Raw genomic sequence first — 25,102 nt, forward strand, 5'->3', positions numbered from 1 at the left:
AATATGTAGTAGGCAGCTACCGTAATTCTCGTTCCTCACACTCACATAGGTCAATAGGGTAGATTAAGTGCTTTGGAAACTTACACGTGTAGAGAAACATTAGGGGACAAGCGATATGTTCAAGATCGTCAAGGGCTATGAAATTGACTTGAAGGGATTTCCATGCAATTCATAGCTTTGGATACTGAATGCTGCAGCAATTACTCACCCACTCTGAAGAATGTCAGCAGCAGAAGCGGTCTATTTCCATGTCTGCCATTATTGCATTAAATGATATTGCCTTTTAATTATTTTTTAACGGCTGACAAGAAATAACAGAGATGATTCACTGCACAGACACGAATCTACAGAGTCCCAAGAATCTTTTTGGACTCAGGATTTAATAGAAAGTATAATGAACAAGTTCTACCAGGAAACAGTGTTAGGGTGCTTTCAGCAATGAGTGCAAGCTGCATAACTTAAGTGAGAAGCAAGGTCACTTTCATAAAGTCTGTATACCACTAAGCACAACACACTTGGCCTGATTTGCATTATTTGTTTGATGTATTCAGTGGTGATCACTCTTGATGATGTCATTCAGGCTATGCACGCTCTTGAAGAATTTGAGGCCTACCTGTCAAAAGGCTTTTGTATAGGTTAACAGTCTGTCAAATAAAAACCAGAGAAAGCGGCTGAAGGGCAGCAGAAAGTTGAAGGGTGCACAGAGGTGGCGAAAAAGGGCGCAGAGGAGTGATGTGTAGAACAAGGAGGAGGTGGCAAACAGAAACAGTAGAAGGAGAGCAGTGGCAGTAGAAAGATTTACGGCAGGAGAGGTGGAGAGGAGTATATTGAGGAGGAATTTGGAAAAGATTCCTTGAAGGGGATAGAAGGAACATATTGAGGAGGCAGTTGGCGGAAATATCAGGAAGGGAGATGTGACGTTTATTGATAAGCGGTTTGAAAACACCATCAGGAGGAAGGTGGAGGAGAACCTTAAGAAGGAAGACACCATTGAGGGGGAAAGTTAAAACATGGAGAGAAGGAGGAGGAGGAAGAGGAGAGGAGACATTCCAAAGAGTTGAGGCATGGTGGAGATAAAAGCCTTTGGTGAGGCATTGATAAGGCAAAGAAGAAGGTGAGGAAGAGAGGCATCGGGGAAGCGAGGGGAGGAGGTGTAGAGGTTAAGTCTGGGGCTTGTAGCCATGCAACCCCATCCTAAATACACCAGCTGGGAAGCTCAGCTGGCAAGGACCCTCCTGGAAATTCAGGAGCCTATCGTGGTGTCATCCACGATAGCTCCTGCTGTTATCCCAATCTAGCGAACAGGTTCATGTAGGGGTCGTAGATCCAGGGTACGGGTCTCCCCAAGAATTCATGATGAGAACCAAAGGACCTGTGTCTATAGGAGGAAGTGCCAACAAAGTAGTGGGGACACCCAAAACCCGAAGACTGTGAGTGATTGAAAGTTAGGCTGTACCTATGGAAGGAACCTCATGGATTGAGGATTACAAAAATGACAAACTTTAATAAAAGTTAATAACTGACTGAGATATATGGGAAGAGATGATAAGAGAGGAACTCCAGAGGTTCTCATTCCTTCCGTCTAGGCAAAATGTAGTTAATATGAGATTTTGTTGTCTTTTTTTTTCTTCTTTCTTTTTCCTCTTCTAATTTCGATACTGTTTTTAGTGATGTATGATTATGTTTTATTTGAGTATTTGTAAAAAGATTAGGTAAATTGGCTGATTCATTTTAATTTTTTTTAAACTTCTTTTGTATGTACAGTATTGTTTAAATCTGCTATTTCTGGCTATTGCACAATACATAAATAAAATAAAAAAATACAAAATCTGTGTTGAAACCAGAGACCTTTAGTTTCTTATATCCTTTATTGTTTGACCCCATGGCAAATGTATCCCATTGCTGAATTATTTGTCCTCACTTTGCCTTATCCTACGTTCAGTTAAGGCGGTTAAGAAGGTGGAGGAGGCAAGAGCCTGGGCAATTGTTCAAGTAGAAGTCACCCTGAAGTTTGGTATCATGTTCTGTGCCTAGGAGAAAACACCCACCCTCCAGTTGAACATCAGAGCTAGTTACTGAAGGACCTGGGAAAAGAAAAAAGGGGTTGTTAATTATGTAATTAAGTTGCCCAAAATTCCATTCTCTTAATAAAACGTTATTTTACACTCATGTCTTATTCTGCCTGGCTTCGTGACATGAAACAGACCTTGTGTAGTGGAAAGGTGACTCAGGGGAGCAGGTGCCGGGATACACTAATGCAGCAATAGTTAGACAACAATTTGTATTGTGAAGTCTTACACTTGTGTTCTATGGTGCTTAAAGCATACCCAAATGAGTCCCATATCACACAGAGTGGCGTGTTATAAGTGTAATAGTGGATCGATACACTATGTAATTGACTAGCTTTTCAGATTATCATGTAGAGATGAAATAACATACTGCTGGCGCTCTGGACACTACATTTCAGATGGCAATGAGATGGGACTTGGATGTTGTTATTGCTACAAACTGTCGACGACCTATAAAATCAGTCTGGAGCAGTGAGCCCATGATTCTAGGCTGTATGTACATTGCCAAGCATGGATGTTTAACATTTTCATTTTCTTAGAATGATTGGTCGTAGGAGCACATATTGGGAAGGGATCAACTCAAAGTAGGGATATTAAGGTAAGTGGTGGAGGGATGGGGAAAAATCAAGTTCAGTGAAGTGCCTATTTTCAAACATCTAATGCTAGTCCAGTCCAGTCCATTCCAGTCCAGTCCAGTCCCTAATCTGACATCAAATCACCAGGGCATCCAACCAGGACAGAATTCTTCGAGACATACAGTCACAGGGAATTGTTTAAGTGTCCCAGCACACTAATTTGATTTTGTCTTTCTATAGATCTGTGTCTTTGTCTTAGTCTTTGTCCTTGTATTCTCTTTGTCTTTGTCCTTGGGAAGAGTCTGTGTTTTCACATCTGCTGCTGGGGCAAGTATTCTACCCCTGCAGTAGGGGTTTCTTGAGTTTGTTACCGGGGCAAGCCGCACCTTTAGACATAGGTTTTTTTTTCTGTGCATTTGAGGGCAGGACTTTTCCCCCACCTGAGTGCTCCTGGGGAGAATGTTCTCCCACCTAACTGGGTTTTCATGAGTTGCAAGATCCTTGCAGGTTCCACCATCAGAATTTAGGACTAGGTTACTAGCAAGCTCCCTAGTGTAGCCGGTCATCTTAATCTTGTTAACTCCACAGTATCGCTGAATTAGAACGGCCACTTCTGGTTCTGTCTCCACTTTATTGGATTGACCATCACAGGTTATAACTCTGCTACTCCTTCTGCTTCTCCACTCACTGTATCACAACTCTCTCTCTGGAACACTGGTTGGCTTTGGGTTTCACTTATTTTCAGGTGTTTCACCAATCAAAAAATGTAGGATTGGCATGTGGCCCAAGCCCTGATGTCCGAGGATTACAAAAGTCATGGCCACGATTGTAGGATCAGGCAGTAGTGCCATGATAGCCCCTGGGTTTGCTTGTCGACTCCCATTTTTGACAGTAAACGTGTTCCTCGGTTCTCTGCATCTTTCTTTAGAGTTCAGTTACATAGGAATGCCACGTGCCTCCATTCTGCACTTTAATCCTGAGCTTGAGCACTCTGACTGTGTTGCCGGTCGCATTGCGCTCCACAAATGTCGCCACAGCCAGGAGTGGAACTGTACATCAAATCAACATCTAGTCACACATGTTGGCAAACACCGCTCCGAGTGTTGATGTTCTTGGGGTTTCTTTCCCTAGGGAGAGTAGATGATGCTTGCAGACCATTCTGGACTCTAGGTAACAGGGCACTACCATTCTCAAGACGGGGGCGACTTCAGCAACTACTGTGCCTACGACTGTCTTGAGAATGGTGGCAACGAGTAGGAGAAGGAATGTGAGTTTCTTAAGGAGGGAGGAAAAAGCATTTCTTCTCTCTGGTGTTGATGTGGGAAGGGACATGGCAAAATCCCTCAAGAAGCACAGAAATGGAATGGGCGTGGAGGAGGCAGACACGCTAGCTAGAACAGAAGGTAAAGAGGAGGAGAGAAGAATTATCAAAAGGAGGTTTAGGGGGACTGAAGAACATTATTTCCATCTTGGATTTGTTGAGCTTGTGCAAATTTAAGGACATGCCTGGAATAGAGTTGAGGCAGACACCCAGAAAAGTGGCTTGCGAGGGAGTGAGACATGCAGTTGTAAAGATAGGTATAGTTATTGTAACTATGATAACACACATCAAAATTGTTCAGAAGAAAAACAAAGGTCAAATATATATGTCAAAGAGAGCTGGGCTACGAGGGACCTCTGGGGTACAACATTGGTGACGCAATAGGGAAAAGCAACGTGAGGTCCCCGGTTAACTTGTTTGGTCCTGCCGGATGGAAAGAGATACATTAACTGACTGCCATGCGGGACATCTGGGCTAATGAGATGCGGCAACCCAGCAGGACCTCGTGGTCTATTGGGTCAAAGGTGACAGACAGGTTTAACAGGCATAGGATACTTTCCTTTCCTTCATCTGTCATCCCAGAAGGTCAAGATGGCTACCCTCGTTCCATGCCCTGATGGAAACCCAGACTGGAAGCAGCAAGTGACTATACTATATATGGTGGGGGCAATGAGAGAATACATTCTATGTATATTGACTACATCAGTCATTGTAAAGCATTATTAGTCAATTTGTTGGCTGCACTTAGCATATGCCTTGTGTTGGGTTATAATTTATCATATGGTGACTGCACCAGACATGGGATGCACCTTTGAGGCGTTTGTGGTTGAAGGTGACATATGACAGTCAAAGCCCATTCCATTGCTTGCATTACTTGCAGGAGAAGTTGGATCATCAAACTAAGGGAAACTAAGGGAAACGTTTTGTGATGTGTGCCCTTTTGGGAAAAAATATGTCCATTCCCAATGATGAAATGGGAACAGTGTATTACGCTAATGAGACATGCTGTACACCATATAAGTGATATATGGTTCGAATTTAAATAATATAATGTATACTGGCAAATTGTTACAAAGGAATGTGACACTGGAAAAATTATCTACATGTGTGGATTTTGTATTGTGTATGTTCTTTCTGTGATGCCATATGTGATTTTATAATGAGTGTCCTGTAGGGTGTTATTAGAAAAGCAATGTGATATCATGCATTATTGTCATCAGGAAGACATTGGGGCGATACGGCTTGGTTGATCCCTTGCATTGACATGTCCAGTCTTCTGACAATCTTTAAATATCTCAACAACAAGGGATTTTTTGTGTTAAAGAGAAAAGCCTCACATATATTCCTTTTATAATTTTAAAACATGTTACCATAATTATTTTTTTGTTAATTTCACTAATTAATGTTGAGCGGCTCTTATGCAACCTGGCTTATGTGGCACTCGCTTGGCAAAGTGTTGTTCCTTATACAATTCCACACTGTTTCACCAATCTGCACCACATTTTGGAGAGTTACGTGTTAGGACCCTCCAGACATTACTGGCTACATGACATTTGGACACCCCGCCCCATTCCCCGGATTTCAGCACAAGTCAAAATTTGTTTGTGGGTTTGTGGCTTGGCAAAGCGTTGTTCCTTATACAATTCCACATGGTTTTACCAATTTGCACCACATTTTGCATAGTTACCTGTTAGGACCCGCCAGATATGACTGGCATCATGACATTTGGACACCCCACACTTTCCCTGGCTTTCAGCACTTTCACACATGAGACGGTTTTCTGAAATTGGAGAAACATCAATGTGGTCATAGAAGGACCGGTCCCGACACGAGGAACAAAACCCGAGCGCCGGACCCTAGGATGCACGGCTTCCAAGATATTTGCACCACAATGCACCACAACGAACTGCACCACGCCAGGGTAAGGCGACAGGTGGGGAGAGAGCACTGAAGGTCCCAGTATACAGCAGCACACCAATTCTCCACCCAACGGATGCTCCGGGGTACGTCAGCCAGCCACACGCGGCCATTCTCAGTGCAGTTGAAGCGATAAGCGAATCGGAACAGTGACCTACAGGATCAGTGTTATCATGTTTGGCTACAGAACCCGTTTGGAGAACGGGTACTTCTGCTAGTATATATATAAATATATATATGAAGTAGCAAGACTTCAACCTTTAATAATTTTTTACAAGATTGTTATTTACACTGTTTCTAAAACAAAAATGTTTTATGACACATAATCTGGTTGGATTGCAGCATTCCATTATTTAGGGAAGCCAGGCAAAGCCACATCTCTGTTGTCTCTAATTTAGAATAAGTACCTTTTACGAAGACTAACCATAGCCATCGGCATGCTTTACCCATAGATTGAACTTTCTTTATGTTTAATCAAATAAATTAGAGGGTTCAAAGCAGAGACCCGTGGCCAGATTATCTAACATTTGCACGAGTGCTAAAAATTTGAGCAACTACTTTGATAATACAAAATGGAGAAACCGATTTTGCTACAATGATTGTGTACTATGTGTACTATGTTTACTGCACAGGATATAGAACAAAAGTTGTATGCTGCAGCTCTTTTCATTTTACGCAGGAAACATAGGATTAAAACAGCCTGCTTCAATATTCTCCTTGTAAAAATAATTTTTAGATAATCAAAATTGGGCTAAGCCTGCTTGCTCTTATCCATGTTCTCTAAGCAGCAAAATTGGTTCTAAATTAATTAGCTCCGTTCTTTTGCACAAGCGCAATGCATTAATACCCTTGCCGCCAGGTCTATCTCTGGTAAGCTAATTTACAATGGATAACTGCAATTGGTATTGATTTGGCAAATCCTACTGCTCTTGGCAAGAAAGCATTCGGAACTAAAAATAAGCCAGTCAGGTACACAAGTCCTCTGATTCCTCCCAAATGGAACAGTCAGGAGTGAGGGGTAGTGCACCAATATACTGTAAATAAAATTCTAAATGCGCGTTTGCTGCGCATTTGGCATTGCAGAAAATGTTGAAGCAAAAAATGCCGAACTAGGGGAGCGAGGGTTGCGGGGGTGTCCCCTGCCACCCTAGTTCGGCATTTTTGGGTTCAGGGGGTACAAGGGTGTCCCCTGTATACAATAAATGTAGAGGGGGGACAAAAGAAAAAAATCTCAAAGCTTGAAAAATTCTAACAAGTCGGCTTAGCATTTTTGTAACTCAAGCTTTTGGGATTTGTTATTTAAATGGAGATTCGAATGAGATGCTGGTTGCCCTTGAAAATGTGCTATTAAATTGCAGCAGACCAAATGTACCTTGTAAAAAGGATTTTCCATCTTGTGGCCAAATAAGGTTATATTTGGACATGTGCCAATCGCATTGGCACACGTGCAATCAAACTAGTGTCGGTGCGAACACATGTGCGCTGTATTTTTACTGCCACTAATGTAAGAGCACATTCTCAAAAGAATTGTGTCCATTGGTAAAGATCCCAAAATGCCACCCTCGCTGTCTTGCGCTGGTCTAGGCACCAGCAAATAGCATACCTAAATAATCATTGCGCGGCACTTTCGGACGGGCGGGAGGTAGTTCTCAACAAATTACTTCTCTGAGATCTCTTAGCGTTTTGCCAGAACCCTGGATCCAGCAATATTTGTGAAAAACATCTAATTTTGGTAAAAGAGTGGCATTGCATAATAATACTGTGAGGGCCTGATTTACACAGCATTTCTCAGTGCATTTGTAGATCAGGCCCTAAGGTTGGTATGTAACCCTTCATGCTGGATTCCTCCTGTTTGTAAATGTTATAATAATAGATATTATGACCCAATTTCGTAGTACTCCATTTATAGATCTCAGAGGGAGCCGGCCCGGTCAGGGTTCGAACTTGCGAAGTGAAGTCTTGCCCCATGTCAGAGGCAAGGGTGTGAATCATGATCTATCCATGCGGGAATAAAAAAAAAGCAGAACAAGGCTACATGTGCAACCATTATGGGCCAGATTCTCGCAAAGCTGCGGAAATGAAAGGAGTGCAGAAAATGCGTTTGGTTCATTTGCACTGCTTTTATTCACAAAGGTGACCTGAGCATTTCAGTAGAGGAGGGCTGGATAGTGGTGCTGTCCTGCCCCCTTGCATACATAGGTTTGGGGAGCGCACCCCCTTTATTGGCTAGCTAGCTCATCTCTTCACTTGCTCCAAAAAAAGATTTCCAGAATAAGGCCCTATGACAGCAATTGAAAAGAGGAGGGGTAACTTTTAACATTGTCCTAAGGGCATAAGCTGGGGCATCTAACAATATATAATTAGTGCCATTACCAATACAGATGTTGAATAGCCTTCCGGCCAAAAGATATTCATGTAGTCCTCCATAGCAAGGGTGCAATTCTAAAAACCTCTGCATTATTTGGGGTAAGCTGGTCCTCACACGCAGCACTGTAATAGCCTCCTGCTGCAAGAGTCTCTCGCAAGATCTTCTGAACAATATACTGTCCTGCTATTTCAAAATCCCTGCATAGAGGGATGCTGCTGAAAAGAGCGCATCAATGCCACCTTGTCATGATAATTCATCATGCAGGGAGGTTATGATAGGGAAGGTGGTTAGATATGGAGTAGTCAATGCAGCTGGGTAGGGGCAAGGGGCATGGCTAGCGATGAGAAGGGTGGAGGGGGCTGATAGGTCGTTTTCCCCCACCCCCACAGGATTCTAGGGTCTTGAGAGAGATAGAATGAGCGAAGGAGTCAGCTGCAGCACAGTACAAATAATAGAATAAGGGTGTAAGCAGGGTTCCCCCGTGCGATGTATTCAGAGGCTCGGGGGCTGAGGTTTGTCTGGACGATTGGACACCGACTCCCTCAGCACGCGCCCCGTCTACCTGTCCCGCCTCTCGTGCACTGATGTGCCTGGAACATGCAGCGTCCCACTGGAGGAACACGGTAGGACAGACTGAAAAACACTGTCCTGGGGTGTGGCCAGCAGATGGCAGTGTATATGGCATTGCCCGTCTACCCCACGTATCATTGGTGTTGCCCCTACTGGGGCATTGCCATTGAGCCCTGACTGTGCCAGGCATTTAGTCGTGCACTCATTTTAAGTGTAGATCCCCGAAGATCCACCAAAGCTCTGTTAATCTGATGCAAGATTCCAATTCTGCACCTGAAGCCCACCTTCTCTATGTCCTAAAGTAGATCTGTGGGTTTTCTCTCAATTTTGCAAATACTACAAACAGAATCGTCACTATTGTTTTGCGTCACCACAACACTGCAAAACAGTGTGATAAGCTTGAGAATACTTCACGCAAACTAAGAGTTACCTGAACTTGCTATAGAGATTCCTGCGGATCCTCTCCTTGCCTTTGAATCTCCTGGGAAACCTGCATTTTTTTGTGATGCCTTAGTGCCATTCTTTAATAAAAATCAATATAGTGAGAGCCGGATGAAATGTTTCAATGTCGTTTTGAGAAGCCACTGTTCTCTTCAGGGGGAAAACAAGGGAATTAGTAGAGATGCACAGGTTTTCAGGGCGTACACATAGTCATAATAATTATAAAACAGTTCCAGTTAGTGAAAGCTCCTGGACTGTTGTTGGTTTCATTGCACAGTAGCTGAGGGCATTCCCAGCATTGACCTGTCTCCTTTACCCACTCTCTCCCCCTCCCCAATAACCTCAGCAATCTGATGTCTAATCGCAAAGCACTCTCACAGGATGGCCATCTCATTTTCTAAGAGCCCCTGTGGACTGTTATTCTATTTTGTAATTAGCCCTAAAGTCAATTATCTCAATTTCAAAAAGGATCTCTAAGATAAATAATGACAAAAAAACTTCATTTAAAAATGCATGGAATTAAATTAGACAAAGACCCCTGGGGCAAGCCTTGAGATCTAGTTTTAAAAAACTTTAAAATCCTTCTAACGAACTAACATCGCGAGGTCTGCCTATGTGGATGTGCCTGAAATGATCTCTCTCTCTCTCTCCCTCTCTCTCTCTCTCTCTTTCTCTCTCTCTCTCTCTCTTTTTTTTCTCTCTCTCTCTCTTTCTCTCTCACTCTCTCTCTTTTTCTCTCTCTGTCTCTCTCTCTTTCTCTCTCTCTCACACTTTCTCTCTTACTCTATCTCTCTCTCTTTCTCTCTCTCACTCTTTCTCTCTTTCTCTCTCTCTTTCTCTCTTTCTATCACTCTCTCTCTCTCTCTCTTTCTCTCTCTCTCTATCTCTCTCTCTCTCTCATATGAATATAGCATGGTGTGGTAACACCCCGCTAGCCCGAGCCAAGGTATGGCCATATTGACACCTTGGTCTCCCTAAAGATTCAGGGCTGTTACTGGCCCTGTTCACCCCTGGACAAACGGCAGATAGCTATTTGGCTATTTGCACCCCAGGGTTTCGCCTGGAGTGTGAATAGTTTAAATGTTTTTCTTTTTTTATGTGAGACTGGCTGCGTATAGCGTGTGTGTGCCCAATGTCCCATACAAAAAAAGATGGCCTCCATAGCAAATATCGATGGAAAATTGATGGCGGTGACCCTCTGCAGACAGGAAGGAAAGGACACTGGGTGGAGCTTTAATGGTAAGTAGGGGGAGGGGTGTTTTAGGACACATGGCAGAGTGTGATGGTTAAGGAGGGGGACTGGTAGGTCTGGGGCTGAAGCACCAAAAAAAGATGACAGAACCCGAGGACGGGGTTTTGGTGTCATTTGGAATGCAGGCAGGACACTGGCAGTTCTCGTCCACGTTTACAGCCACGTGATTTGCTGCGTGCCCTTTCCCAGATGCAAATATATGTTTTACAGGAAGCACATGTTACTTTACTTCCAGGAATATTTGGGCTCGCAATACTCTGTAATATTTAAAGATGCAACTTAGTAGATTTTGGTGTACACATGTATGATCCCAGGCAATCCTATACCTAGCACATGGGAAATGTATGCATTGATTATGTCTATAATATGTGAACATATGATCCCCAGATTCATTCATTTTTTTTTGTTTTTTATTGGTTTGTTCAACCTTTAAAAATAAGAAGACAAGTGACACATCAGCGACTTCCCTCCCTCCCTCCCTCCTTTTTTCATTGACAGGTCCAATTTTTCGCTCGATACTCCATGGGTCACAGCCTTAATCAACAGTCTTTTTGCTTTTGCTTGAACAATCAGTTTACTTTCGTATCGTCTAACCTAGTTTTTAGCACTTGAAGAAAGTTTAACAGGGCAAACAATACTGCTCTATTAGACCCTTCAAAAAGGACTTTCCACCACTCCACAGTGCTTCTTATTTGATGGATGTTGATCACTGGACCAAAATTGAGTCCTCTTAGATGCTGAAGTTCCGGGCATTTTTCTTTAGGGTTTCTTTAGCGTTGTTACAAAAACGACACTTGAGGTCGATTTTGGCGTGCTTAGCCCAAGTACCTAGACATTCTTTCGTTGGCAATATGTTTAGTCTATAGCGCATGTATAGAGCTCTAGCATACTGGTTTGGCAAGCGGGTTAAGTAAGTGTGGCGGCTATAAGCTTTTGCTTCTCCTGGAACCTCGTGCATCAGTTTCGATTTGAGTCTTAAGTCGCAGGTGTTAATCCAGTCTAATCTCCAGATCTTCCTCTTTGCCATATCTGGGTTTTCTATTAGCGTCAAGAGAGTGATGTCATACTCTTTTAGCAGGTCTTGACAGAGGCGGTTCCATTTGGAGAGGGTGGTGTATTCTTTGTCCGTATCCAGTTTGTGCAAAATACGGGTTTGGGCCACCGGAACCTTCAGCATGGTTTTTTGAAACAAGCTCAGTAAATTCCATGTTACTCTTACGTGAATTGAAGTGAGGCCCAGTTCGAACCGTATACAGACAGTTGAGGTACCTTTCGGGAGGTGTAACACTCGGGTCCAGAAAGTGTTTTCGAGTGAGCTCCACAGGTCACTCGTGCACCCAGAAGCGTTTTCCCCTCCGTAGATTAGAGCAGTGACGACTTTTTGCTGAAAAAACATGATGATTGGTTTTAACGAGAACTTGTCCAATTATTTGTTGATCAGCAAGGCTTGACACACCAACTGCCGACACTTACTTTTAGCCACTTCAGCCCAAGGTGCATCGTTCCTGCTTGCGCTAATCCTCATGCCTAGGTATGTGGTGTTTTTTACAATCTGGATTTGTTCCTTAGCAAGGTGCCAGTTCATCTTCTTTCTTTTCCCACTTGGACTTGATAATCTCTCCAGGATTAGAATTTCACATTTTTGTTTGTTGATGTGAAGGCCAATGGATGTTATGTAGGCGTCCAGGTGGTTCAGTTTATGCTGGAGACCTACTGGAGTCTGATCTGCCAGGATAAGGTCGTCAGCGTAGACTAAGTAGTCAATGGGAGAGCCGTGAATTTTTGGAGGAAACGTGGTTGCACCGTGAAATTCTTCCTTTACGTCTGAAATGAACAAGTTGAAGATAATTGCTGCCAAGGGGCAGCCTTGTTTCACACCCTTATATGTGTTGATTGGGGCGGACAGCGTGCCCTTCATGTCTAGTCGGATCTTGATGGAAGTGTCCGTGTGTAATTCACGAATTGCGTCCACTAAACTAGAAGGACAGTTCCACTTGGTCAGTTTTTTCCGCAGCATCTCCCTGTTGATACTGTTGAAAGCATGAGTGAGGTCTATCAGTGCCAAATAGATCTTTGAGTTTGATCTGATTGCTTCCATCTTTAATAAATTCAGTAGGAGCAGGTTTAAGCTGCAGCCAACCACTCGTACGAACCCCGCTTGTCTTGGGTCGACATGTTTGGAGACTTCGGCCCATTTTAGGAGTTTTTGTTGGAGGAGGATAGCGTAGATCTTCCCCAGGACGTCAAGGAGCGCTATTGGTCTATAGTTTTTTGCGTTGGTTCGGTCCCCCTTTTTAAAGATTGGGACCACCACGGCACTCTTCCATGACTTAGGGGTGGAGCGACTCTTGACAATTCTGCTGAATAAAGTGACACAGAAGTCTGCCCCTAGACCCGGGTTACGCTTGATCGTATAGTTCGTTAATCCATCGGGCCCTGGAGCTCTGGATTCACGCACGTTTTTAATTGCGAGTAAGATGTCTTGTCTCTCAAACGCGAGCTCCCATTGTTTTACGGCAGTGTGTTCACAGTCTACAGTTACGGCATCTCTGCAAAATAGGGCTGTGTACAACTTTGCCCATTCTTTTTCTGTGACTGCGGTGGCCTGTAAAGCATGCTGCGGTGCAAGGCTATTGTTTATCAGCTTCCAGTACTCCACTGAATTTCTTCCTTCCATTTTTAACAACATGTCCTCGGAGTCATTTTGAAGCATAGTGGCCGCATGTGTTTTAAGCCAGTTTTTATATTTTTGCTTGATCGCCCTTTTGCTCTCTCTCATGGTTTCATTGTTTAGTCCTTTTAGTTTCCTTAATTCTTGTCTCATAGATCTTTTCCGTTGGAGAACAGTCATGCCGAATTTGTGTTTTGGCCGTTGCTCGACGTGCTTCAGGGTGTGCTTGCGTTCTTCAAATTGGGACAAGAGATGTTGATATTCCAGGCCCACTGTGTTCTTCTCGAAGTTAGATGTAATGACTGATACTTCGGTGTCAAGAAGGTTTAGGCGAATCCTGATGGAGCCCGTACTCACCGCATACGGCCAGCTCTCGTGGACGCAGGAGTTATAGTTATTGATTGTGAGTTGTACCATGTTGTGGTCACTATGGTTCATTTTGAGGACTTCTAGGTGCAGAGCTCTCTTATGGATATTTTCGGAGATGAATATGTACTCGAGGACTGAGTTTTGATCAAGCCGTCTCCACGTTGGCTGGGCCGGGGTGTTACCATTTAGCATCGACATCCCGCGGAGATCCATTTCCAAGCACCATTGGAACGCTGTTTGTTCTAAGTGACTTTTCTTGCTGCCACAAGATTCTATGCTTGGAGTGCATACAATGTTTAAGTCGCCGCATATAATCAAGTCTAGCGGGTGTTCCTTTTCGAGTAAGTTGTCAATCACCGCTGTCACTTGATCAATGAATGACATTGCGTCTTTCGACGAGTGATTCCAATATACATTGATGATATGGAGGCGCAAGCCCTTGGTCTTGTTTTTCTGTGGGACGCCAATTATGGACATCTGAATGAGTGGCGTTAAGTTGAAGGATTTCAATAGCCTGAATCCTGACGCTTTTCTGACAGCCAACAGCAGTCCGGCCATAGGTCTGCCCTTTTGTTGCCTAATCGCTGGGTTGATTGCTATTTCAAACCCTTCTAGAAGTGGCTTTTCACTTAGCCATGTTTCTTGTAAACACAAGAGGTCGAGCTTGGTTGCCCACTGTGTTTCAAACAGATGAGTAAAGCCTCTAGTGTTCCAAGAGCCCATAGTACAAGTGCTGAGGTCCTCCGATCCCTGGTGTTAATTGATTGAGTCCGTGTTTAAGGTTGCCACCAGCCAAGACCAGTCACCCGCCTTGTGAGTCGCGTTGTCTTTTAGTTTGTCATCGTCTCTCATGGCAAGTGAACTTTCCACTACGTTGACTGTTATCCTTATAAGTTCCCCCGTATATGGTGACTCCAAGGAGTCAGCGATGGGAAAGTTTGTGGTCAGCGGACCCTGTGTCAACACATCAGATGCTCTTAGTTCAGTTTGATGAGACCATACTCGACTCACTGCGGGATCTGTTCTGCTGTTGGAGTCGACCTTGGGCCCTTTGGGCCGAAAGCTTTCATCTACTTTTGATATGTCGAACCCCAGTGACATCAGCACGGGACCGGCATCAAGCAATGCGTCAGCTATTAGTTTAGACTGTAGGTGCAGTATCACAGCATCGTTTTTCTTTTCGTTAAGGAATTCGACAATCTTCAAGTCCTCTGATTCGATCGCTCTTAGACTTGGAATCAGGTGACACAGCCATTGTACGTTGTGATGATTTAAGATTAGGTTGACCGAGGATTCGGTGCGTTCTAGAGTAAGCCGATGCGGGGCTTGATGCAAGTGTGTTTGTTGCTTTCTCCCTTTCGCATTTGGGATTTGGCGGTTCGAGGTAGTGTTGTTCCACATGTCTGGTTGAGTCTTTGGCTGACTACATGGGGTTCGAGTCGATCTGTTGACTTGTTTGTGCTCGCTTGGTGAGGCGTTGGGTGCTGTAAGCGCTGTCCGACCGTTGGCATGCAGCTTGTTGCTGCCTGTCAGGTCGACTGTGGCCGCTTCCTCAGTTACACAGGAATTGCTGAGCTTCGCTGCCAGCAGTGTTCGTTTGGCAGCAGAGTCAAAAATTACGGCTCCTGAGCGACTTTTGCTGGTTGAGGCAAGAGCAGTGGTTGAATCAGTTGACATGATCTTGCTGCTTTCTTTGGGTGGGCTTTGCCGTTGGGCCACTTGTTTATGACTTTCAACGATAGGATACTTGTCATCTTGCCGGGGCCCAGAACTGGGTTGTTCTCAACCTGGGCATCTTGAGGAGGTAGGTCTGATGGCGTCGAGGGACTAACCTGTGCTGAGGCCGGATTCGAGACAATGGGAATCTCTTCTTCCTCTTCGTATGTAGATACATTCATCAGGTCATCGGAGACATCACTGATGCAGGTGTAGGACCGCTCTGGTTCAGTTACCACCTCTTTGGTGGCTTTTACGGACTGCCTTCTTTCAAAGAATTTGTCTTTGGAGATAGGACCATTGACAGTTACGTTCACTGTTTTGATATTACGCAGGGATTTGCGAGAGTCATTACCGTGTCTCACTTTCCTTGCTGGTAAGATTTTTTTTTTTTTGCAGGACCACTTGGTCCTTGATTTTTAAGGGTGACCACCTTTTGGATGTCCGCCGAGTCTTTGAAGATATCGTATAGGGCAGTCGAGTTGCCTGGAGAGGCCTCTTTTACTGGTAGCGTTTCTTGTGCGGGCAGCTCCTGATTGGTGGTTGCCTTTGAGGTTGAGGCCATTTGTGGATTTTGTAAGACTAAGTTGGCGGCGGCCTGCGACTCCTTTACGGCCGTGGCAAACCCACTACTGGGCTGGGATGCCTCCACGCTTATTGCGTTTTGGGGTTTTTGAAAAGCAGCGCTTCCTTCCTTTGCTGTGTTTGCAAGGGACAAGCCAGGATCAGAGTGAGAAGTTGCGTTGTCGGTCTTCTCAGTCGAGGGAGAGGCAATTACCTGCGCCAGTGAGGCGTCCACACCTTTTAGGGGCGGAACTGTGCCTCCTGGCAGCTCGGTTCATTCTCGGGATTCTTAGTAATGGGAGTCACCATGTGGCAGTTGAGGGTCCGAGCCTTGACAGGAAATGACGTAATTTGGCCCTTTAAGCAGTTGGCTTCAGCCGCTGCACTGGCATGCTCCCTTTTTTGTTAGAAAAGGTGCAGCGCTTCTGTTGCTACTTCGGCCAACAGTCTTTTGTCCGTGTTTGCATTTTTGGCGTGGTCCGTCATGGCTGCAAAAGCCCAATCCGCCTTCTTGTGCATCTCCTGAAGTACTTCCTTCCAGTACGTGTTCTCGTTTTCTATGCTCCGTAGTTTACTGGTCATCACCGCCACTACAGACGAAAGGTCTTTGATGTTCTTGTTGAGATGCTCGTACAGTTTGATAAATGGGTCGATGGATATGGACATGGAAGACATTATCAGCACCTGAAGGTCTTTCATTTGTTGAACAGATCCCAAAGCACCTGATTCAGTGCCTCCAGGCCGTGAGCCTCTTCTTCTGCGGTTTACAGGGCGTCTGATCTTCGGGAAAGGGTGTTCCATTAGCAAGGAATCTGAAGAGGCTTGATCAGAAGTGGAATCGCTTGTGGCCAGGCGCGCGTCAATGATGCCTTGTTCCGGTAGTGAGAACTCAGATGGAGAGGTCAAGGAGTTTTTGGAAAACGTGGTAGAAATTTTGACCTTTTTGTTCTGGGAGCATCATATGCTGGCCAAGATGCTCTCATTGGGTCTCCTACGTTTGGTTAAACTTTTAGCCCTAGGAGGTTGAGGCTGCGGTTGCTTAGGGGGAATCCCGTTTTCACCATCAGTCTTTCCCTTTTCCAAGTCCTGCACGGCCTGTATGGCCATCCGCCATTTGATTAGTTCTTTCTTTGTTAATACGATTGAGGTCTGCCAACAGTTTGTTGACTTCATCCATTGAGATTCTTCTCTCGAGGCCAAATGATGTTTCAGCAGTGGAGCGGTAAGTCCTGGTAGGTTGCGGCCGTAGGCCGTCTTGGAGGTTCTCTCCACCACTTGCCACACGTCCCTGTGGGAAACGGAACACGGCAACCTCGTCCTCACTGACGGAGCCACCGTCTTCTCCGCCATGAGGGACAGCGGCGCAAATGAAAGGGGGCATTTCTCCTAGGCTGCCCATGGTGTCCACAGCGCTGTAAAAGCGGCTTTGAGGTGACTCTAGGCTTGCACTTTTAGGCGGTTCTGAGTTCAAGGCATTGCAACTTGAGGTGTCAGGTACCTCCTCCAGGTGTCGTGCGGGAATGCTAGAGGGCTGTCCCTTAATGCTTGCCGACACAGAGTGTCCTCGGTCACCGCATGGAAAAGTCAGCAAATCGATTGTGGCTTGTACTGCGCCATCGACCGGTGCCGCGTATCTGGCAATGGTCACGGCGTCAGTGAGTTCCCCGAGTTCGACGGGTGCCAGAGGGGTAATCGTGCTGACCCCGCTCCCCCCCGCAGACTCCGCCGCCGGAAGCGTGCAAACCATACTGGCATCCATTTCTACAAGGAACAGGGCCACATTCGGGTCGGGCTGCGCCTCAGACAAACTGATGTCATCATTAGTTGTAATTACAGTAGCATTCGTACATGTCGCAGAGCCTCCCTCCACGTTAGCACTTACTTGTTGTACGAGTGTAGTTGCCGATTTTGGATGTGCCGGTAATGGACTTGGCGAAGCACCCGGCCCTGCAGATAGGGAGGGGGCCGTGAGATCCCGGTCCCGCCACTGACAGGGTCTTTTTCCATCGGTGACACAGCTTCAAGCCTTCTTTGTGCACGGGTTTTTGAAAATGAGAGTGCCTTCAGGCTGCCTCTCATGGTTGGGCAGTTCAGTTAGGGAGAGTGAAGGGAATTAGTCCACTAATTACACAGACTTCATCGGACTCCTTAGACTCTGCACTGACTCTGCCCCCGCCTCCGCTGGGGAGTCGAGTCTTTGTAGAATGCAGGCATGCCCACAGCAGTAGAGGACAGTGTAGACAGATTGAGCAGACAGCACTCTGCTCCGACAGCTCCTTAGACTCTGCACTGACTTCCCCAGATTCATTACAAAATACTGGTGGGATCTGAAGGTCAACGCCAAGAGCAGCCTAGCCCTCCCACATACACATGTGGCTTTTTTAAGAGGATTGTTTATTTGCCATTAGACCCACTTGGTCTTTACCATAATCCAGCTTTGACTACTTCGATGGCATCTAGTTATTGTCCTGCCAGGATTTAGAGCAAGCTGCAAAGAGCATAAATTCGTCCTGTTCTCTGCTATTGTTTCCCTGAGATGCTCTTGTGCTGACAGTCTTGCACTGAATACACATTTGGCAACTAGAGGAGTTTACTCCTCTGCCTAACAGATCCCTCTCTGCATGCTATCGCCCATGCTACCGCAAATGACTAGTGCTGTTCTACCAGCTGACCAGAAGCCCAATGTTAACTTCTCTTCCCAATCTTTAATGTTTTGGGTGGATGATCCTTTCGCGGTAAAGGCATGTCCCCCCATCACTCTCTCCATGTACTCATTTATTTACAAATTGACCTTTTGCAAATACAAAAAAAGGGCCTGAAAATCTATGTTTTTAAAGTTATCATGGACCCGACTCTCTCTGTCTCTCGCTCTTCGTTATTACTCATCTCCTCTTCTCTTTAGTGGTCCTCTAAGTCAGTTGCATTTTGTATTTGTGTTTTTAAATAGTGCATACCAATCTCGGGATCAAAGGAGCACTCTACATGGTTTATAGTGATAATGTCGAAAAACATAATGTCGAAAGTCAAAATGTCGAAAACATAATGTCGAAAAAAAACCTTTCGAATGTCTTTTTTTCTTTGTTTTTTTTTTTAAATGGGGGGGTTCCCCCAAACCCTGTTTTTGAATTTTTGTTTCTGTTTTAACCTTTTTTTTTACTTGCGGAACCCAAAAAAAACATGTAAATAAAAAAAGAAAGCATTCAAAAAAAAAATCGACATTCTTTTTTCGACATTTTTGCAATTCGACATTATGTTTTCGACATTATAACTGCACACCCTCTACATGCATTAGAGAGAAGAGGATGGGTACATTTGCAAGATATTCCCAGAGCAGTAGTAATCTAGGTACAGTGGATCTTCAGTCATCCTAGGAATTCCCTAAAAAAGAGGGTCGTAAGTTCTTTTATGAGCTGCAGTGTTGTGGAGCGTTCCTGATTGAAACCTGGATGGTATTCCAGAATGCTGGGGTGTAGCAGGAGAAAGACTGTTCCTTGGACTTCTCTCTGCATGCCAGTTTTATTTCAAGCTTTGTGATGGTCTGGCTCTGGGAGGAGTGTGTTCCTCCAGTGATAGTAAGTTTGGCAGCATGGTTGGAAGGCGCTCGGTTAGTGGTTGCTATTTATGTGATAAAAGCAAGAGAATCCTTGCTGGGACAGGTAGCCAGTGTAGAACCATGCAAAATGGGGGTATGTCGTCTGATTATTGGAACCTGTTATGAGGTTTTCCTCAGCATGGTGAACCTCTTTGAGGGCACCCAGATGTATGGCAGTGTGGCCAGCGAGGAGCGCATTTTCCCTCATCAATGTGTGCAATCACAAGGCCCTGTACCCGGGTCTAAAAGGCCTGTGGCAGTAGGAGGCATTTGAGCCTGCTGAGAAATGTGAGCTGATAGAAAGCAGTCCAAGCCTAATGTGCTGCTAGAGGGAGAGGTAACTGTCTTTGTTGAACTTGAGGCATTTGATGGAGGGGACGATTTGAGATGTGAACACATCCAAGAGCACGTCATTCAGCCATCCTTGCATGATTTCCTTGTTGAATGGTTGACTGAGGAGAAGAAATACTGTTTTGGTTGGTTTAAGCTTTAGGTATGCATTTGTCATCAACATTTGAAGGGCGGTAAGGCCTTTCCAGAGGAATTTGATGCCCTGGGAGCAGGTAACTGGTGTACAGCTGTCTATCAGCCATGTATTGGGGTAGAGGGATGTTTCGATCATCGAGGAGTTACCCTAGTGGTTCCATGTACCTGCTGAAAATCACTGGGGAGAGTATTGAGCCCTCTTGAAATCTGTAGGTAGCTGGGCGGTGGTCAGATTTAAAGGTGCCCATCTGAACAACTGGTCTCTGTCTGATATGTAAGGGGGGACTCATTGCAAAACGTGCCTGAGAAACCCATTCCTTGTGCAAGGAAGCTGATCAGAGTGTGGTAGTCCAGACTACCAAAGGCGACGGAAAGGTCCAGAAGGACCAGGAGGCAAGGGTTCTCTTTTTCCATGATCTGGAGAGCATTGTCAACCATCTGGATAGTAGCTGTTTCTGTGCTGCATTTGGGATGGAAACAAGATTGGCAGCCCCGGAGCAGGCCGTGGCGGATGATCTGCTCATGGAGTTGATTGGCGTTTGTCAATCAACCATTCATTGAAACCAACATGCACAATAAAATTAAGCATGGCAACTTACAGAGAAGTGAGAATAAATTTGACCAGCATACACACTTTAGATACGAGAAAGGATAAAGCCAACCAAGGGAAATTACTTCATGAAATCTGTAAAGAAATGGCTGCTAAACATGTTGGGCAAATTGGTGATGCAAGGCTTATATAACTAGTGGAGGAGCATTGAAGACAATTGGAAACTGGCAATTGGCGAATGTATTTGAATGCCTTTATTTAGTGAGCCATGATATCTGACAAGCCAGCCCAAAAAACCCTTTTTTGCATTTGTATAGAGGACACTGCACATCAAATTGCCTATACTGTAGGTTATCCACCTGGTGGCTAAAAAAGTCAAACCTTGGGAATCAGCAAAAGAAGATTATAGGTGATTGCTTTGATAAACAAAGGTTTGAAAGTTAAATCTCAAGAATCTGCAGATTTTTGGCAGAATTATCACCAGTGGAATTACGAGTGGTAATTATGCCATTTTTTTGAAGGAAAGGTGGAGGACTCACCTCCAGCATCATGCTGGAGGTACATCCTCCACTTTTCCTCCAACAATTGGTGGATTTACCACTCGTAATTCTACCTGTGGTAATTCCGCCAAAACTTGTAATTTGGGCCTCATTAGGAGCTGTGCAGTATTCCAGCTGTAAATCCGCCGGTATACTGCACAACCGAATTACCATTACCGCTACTTGGCCCGGCGGACTTACAGCTGTATTGCAAGTGACGGTATAAATCTCAATTGTTTATGAGCCCATAGGACTCTAGTGGTTTTTTTTGGCGCAATTACCACTAAAGTAATTCTGCAGATTTTCCAGTGTAGCGTTGGAGGATTTACCTCCAGCATCATGCATCCAGGGCCATAAATGCAGTGTCCAAACTTTTATGATGTCAAAATTTGTTTTCAAATGTTAATCTTTCAAACTTTTATTTTCGAACTTTACACCAGATACCCAACCGGATAGGGAGAGAATCTCAGACATTTATCGAAAGAATGTGCTGGAGTCCCTGAGGCTTCTACTCAGTAGCCAGGCTGCCCAGGTTCCCAACACGGGTTAATGAACCAGCAAATGTCTGTAATAGAAACCCTGGGTGGACAATAGGGGTCATTAGAAGGTTTCCGGTCCGGTAACAGTGGTGCAGTTAAGCTACTGACATCGTTGCTACCGGACCGGCAAACTACGAGTTCTGCGGGCGGGTGCCTTCCCGCCCGCCAGTTCTGACCTGGTGGGTGGAAAGGCACCCGCCAGTAGACCTTGATGATGCACCGGCACTGTTGCTTACAGTGCCCGTGCATCCGGCCTCCCCATTCTCATTGAGTCCTATGGGACTCAAATGGGAATGGGGAGTAATATTTTATGGCGCCCGGCAGTGGGCAATTACAGGGACGGCCAGGGCTGTAATGTCCTGGTAAGTCCCCATTGCCGGGCGCCGGAAAAAATATGACTCGTTTTTCCCGGCAGGGCTACCGCCGGACTCATAATGAGGCCCAATGATTTATTTCTAAAAGATGTGAAGTTCTTATATGTCGCATTGAGCATATTAGATGCCATTAAAGAATGAACTGAGAGCGAGTGAATCTACAGCAGCAGATAAGCACCTTGATTAGTTCTCCTTTAACCAGAAAAGCAGGATTAATGGGTCCGCGCGCTTAGAAACCTCTGGGTATTAAGCGCGTTATAAATAAACAATTACAATTACAAAGGCGGCATACCTCTTTATCCAGACTTCCCTGACAGCAGCTCATCAAAACTCAGATATTTTTTGGGGTGAGTAATTGACAAAATCATTAATGTAAAAACGGGCATCTTGTATTATTTTTAAACCTGAATAGTCATGAAAGCATTGCACCATACGTTAGCTCTAAAATAGGATTTTGTATCTGATAGGATTCCCCACTTTCTTTGATTTCATCTAACATAAAGTGATATTCCCTCACCAAACCTTGTAATCACTAAAGGCACGGGGCAGAACTTTAACGAGGGAAAGGGGCATGCACATTGAAGAACATTCGAATACCAGCAAGGATGCTGTACTGCCCTGCTTCCCATTAATTAAATGTCAGGTCCGTGCCCAAATGTTAATATACGCCCTGGCTCCCTGCACCTAGGTTGGCAAAGGTACTGGGGACGGATCTGAGGCCCGGCCAAACTATTTTAGAGGATAACTCGACCCACCTGAATTTTGTGTGGTTCGAGGTCCCGCGAACTTTCAAACTTTTCAGGCAATTCGTCTGGAAATGTTCGAAGGTCACCCATGATTTACCAATCATGGCCCTTGCGCTGGAAATAGAAAAAAAAGATTTGTAATTATTGGGTTGCTGTTGGCGGTAGGGAGGCATATGTGTGCATTGGGGCGGGTTTCACAAGGTTCACCCTACGAAAAACGACCAAGGAATATTCGTGAGACTCCAAACTTCCAAAGCGGTGACCTGCAAATGTTCCCTGTGAGCAGGTGAGGTTCCAAGCGGCATTTCTGCTGGCATCAGCAGGCCTGAGATCTCTACCCCTGTGGGCACAGTGAGCAGTTTGCACAGCATGGGCATTAACGTGATGTCCTCTAAAATGCTTAGCATGTCATTTCTATCCACAGTACAATAACCAAAATGAAACGGGTACATAATTGCTGCTGCAGGAGATAGGTGCTGCTGTGTTGGGCCAGGCCACAGCAGACATATGCCAGTATTGACTCCTGTTGGGCTGCGCAGGTTAGGCTCAGGTGAATGCGAGCCCTGGGTGGGTGGATACCCCTGCAATCGCATCCACCCATATGTGGACGAACCACTTTGGGAAGGAGGAAGGAGATTAGCTACATGCTGACCGCACCTGCTTGCCTTCCCCTGAGTGCTGCACCAATGGGCAGCCACATCCCTGGATACACACACGCATGCGCGCTTTGCACTCGATTTTCAACTTTGCCCAACTGTGAAGATTGAATAACAGCCTCGGTGATTTGATCCCCTGGCAACCAGTTAAAACATCGGCATATCTCGTGAAGTCGCAGAATAACACTATCAGTGTATCCAACGGTTATCGACAGCTCACATTCAGGCTCTGTGCAACTTATTTTTTAATGCGATCTTTTTCAAAAAATGTAAACTCAAACTTTTCCACGTGTCCTGGGAAACATTGTCAGATAATTCGAAATTTAAAAAAAAGTTGTAAACACATTTCAAAACCTTTTGACTACTAACAAAAATGCCCTGTGCCAAATTTCTATTTCTTTATGAAATCCATAAAAAGACAATTTTACCCCCAACAAAGACTTTGTAATAATCAATACCATATGTGCACGCAGCAGGTTTAGATAAACATGACCAATTGTTTCCAACACTCTACAGTGTTGTTTTAGTCACATTTTTTGAGTTATACTATTTTTTTTTAGAGTTTGAAAATTGTTTTAGACTTATTTTAATAACAATCACAACTTCCAGTGAGCCTGCAATTGAGCGTTTCGACGTTTGCGCCAGGGAGACCTGATCATTGGCACTTTCCATAAAGCCTTATATACATAAGGCCTGGTTTACAAAACCGTTTTTCAATGGGAAGTTCCCATTGAAAAACTCATTGTAAATGGGGCCCATAGTGTTATTGACATATAGGATGCTCAGCAGTGATGTAATATGACTATTGCATTTCCGTATTATCCATGCATTTATTGCTAACAAAGGTGCCTCCAGAATGAAATCTGGCTCCAGAATTCAAGGGTCCTTTGCCCTTTTCATCTTAGCCCATGCATCCCAGGTGCAGCAAGCCCTTATTTCTCAAAATTAACATGTGAGGTTTAGGATAGGCTGGCTGCGGGTATAAAGGACCTGCAATCAGCCCCTGGATTACTGCCACCCCACCTCCCCCCACCCTGGGCTGGAATCAACACGCCACTCACATCAGATCCAGGTGCGCAGAGGGCCCATCACCAGAGATACAGTTTGGAAATGTCCAACTTTCTTTGGGGTTTGGAAAAGTAAAAGGTAAAAGAAGCACTCATGGCAAGCATGAGGGTTTCTGTTTCAGGCAGTGGGAATGCCAGGAAAGACCGCTGTAAGTATTGCACAATCCTCTGCACCTGGCTTGCAACAAGAGGGACCAGGCGAAGGAGAATTGATGCAGAGAATGACACAACTGCAATCACATCCCTGTGTGAATCAGGCATATGCATGGACATGAACCAGCCCCTCCCCCAGAACCCCCCCCCCTACCCGTGCTGTGTGCACTCTGCATTAAATAGTGAAACTGGGTGGGCATGCCCACGTCCGTGCACTGATTCCCTTTTCTGATCTGAATGAAAGTACCGAGTGCTCTTTGCACATTACTGTATCGAAGGGTTTTGGGAAACCTGGAATGGGTCACGTGTGCATGTTTAGCACTGCCATCTTTTTTTCTGTCCCCTAGTCTTCACTGTTGCACGTCTTCAGTATACACACCAATAACATCAGATATCTTCTAGTGCAGCTCTGAAGATCACCAGCTTGAAGTGTCTGGGCAAAATCCCTTCTGAGGGTGTCTTCCCTTTTCATTCTAAGCACACTCATAACCCTGGCCCTGGACTAAGCCACTTCTCAGCCGTTTCCCATCCATGAGTCCATGCTAACGCACCATACCTGCGGCCAGG

At 45.0% G+C, this 25,102-nt stretch overlaps 1 protein-coding gene across 2 annotated transcripts in view; it reads right to left on the reverse strand.

Moving 5' to 3' along the window:
* The window catches only part of PASD1 (PAS domain containing repressor 1), a 622,352-nt gene that overhangs the window by 355,123 nt on the left and 242,127 nt on the right, over positions 1-25,102 (reverse strand). The window contains exon 2 of one of the 2 annotated variants that reach the window (XM_069612734.1): positions 22,669-22,773. The exons of the other annotated variant lie outside the window; for it this stretch is intronic. The gene's annotated coding sequence lies outside the window, so the exon portion shown is untranslated. The remainder of the gene's footprint in view (positions 1-22,668; positions 22,774-25,102) is intronic. 2 annotated transcript variants of the gene reach the window in all.

The sequence above is a fragment of the Ambystoma mexicanum genome, chromosome 5p, assembly GCF_040938575.1.
Source record: "Ambystoma mexicanum isolate Mex_15411 chromosome 5p, UKY_AmexF1_1, whole genome shotgun sequence".
NCBI lineage: Eukaryota > Metazoa > Chordata > Amphibia > Caudata > Ambystomatidae > Ambystoma > Ambystoma mexicanum.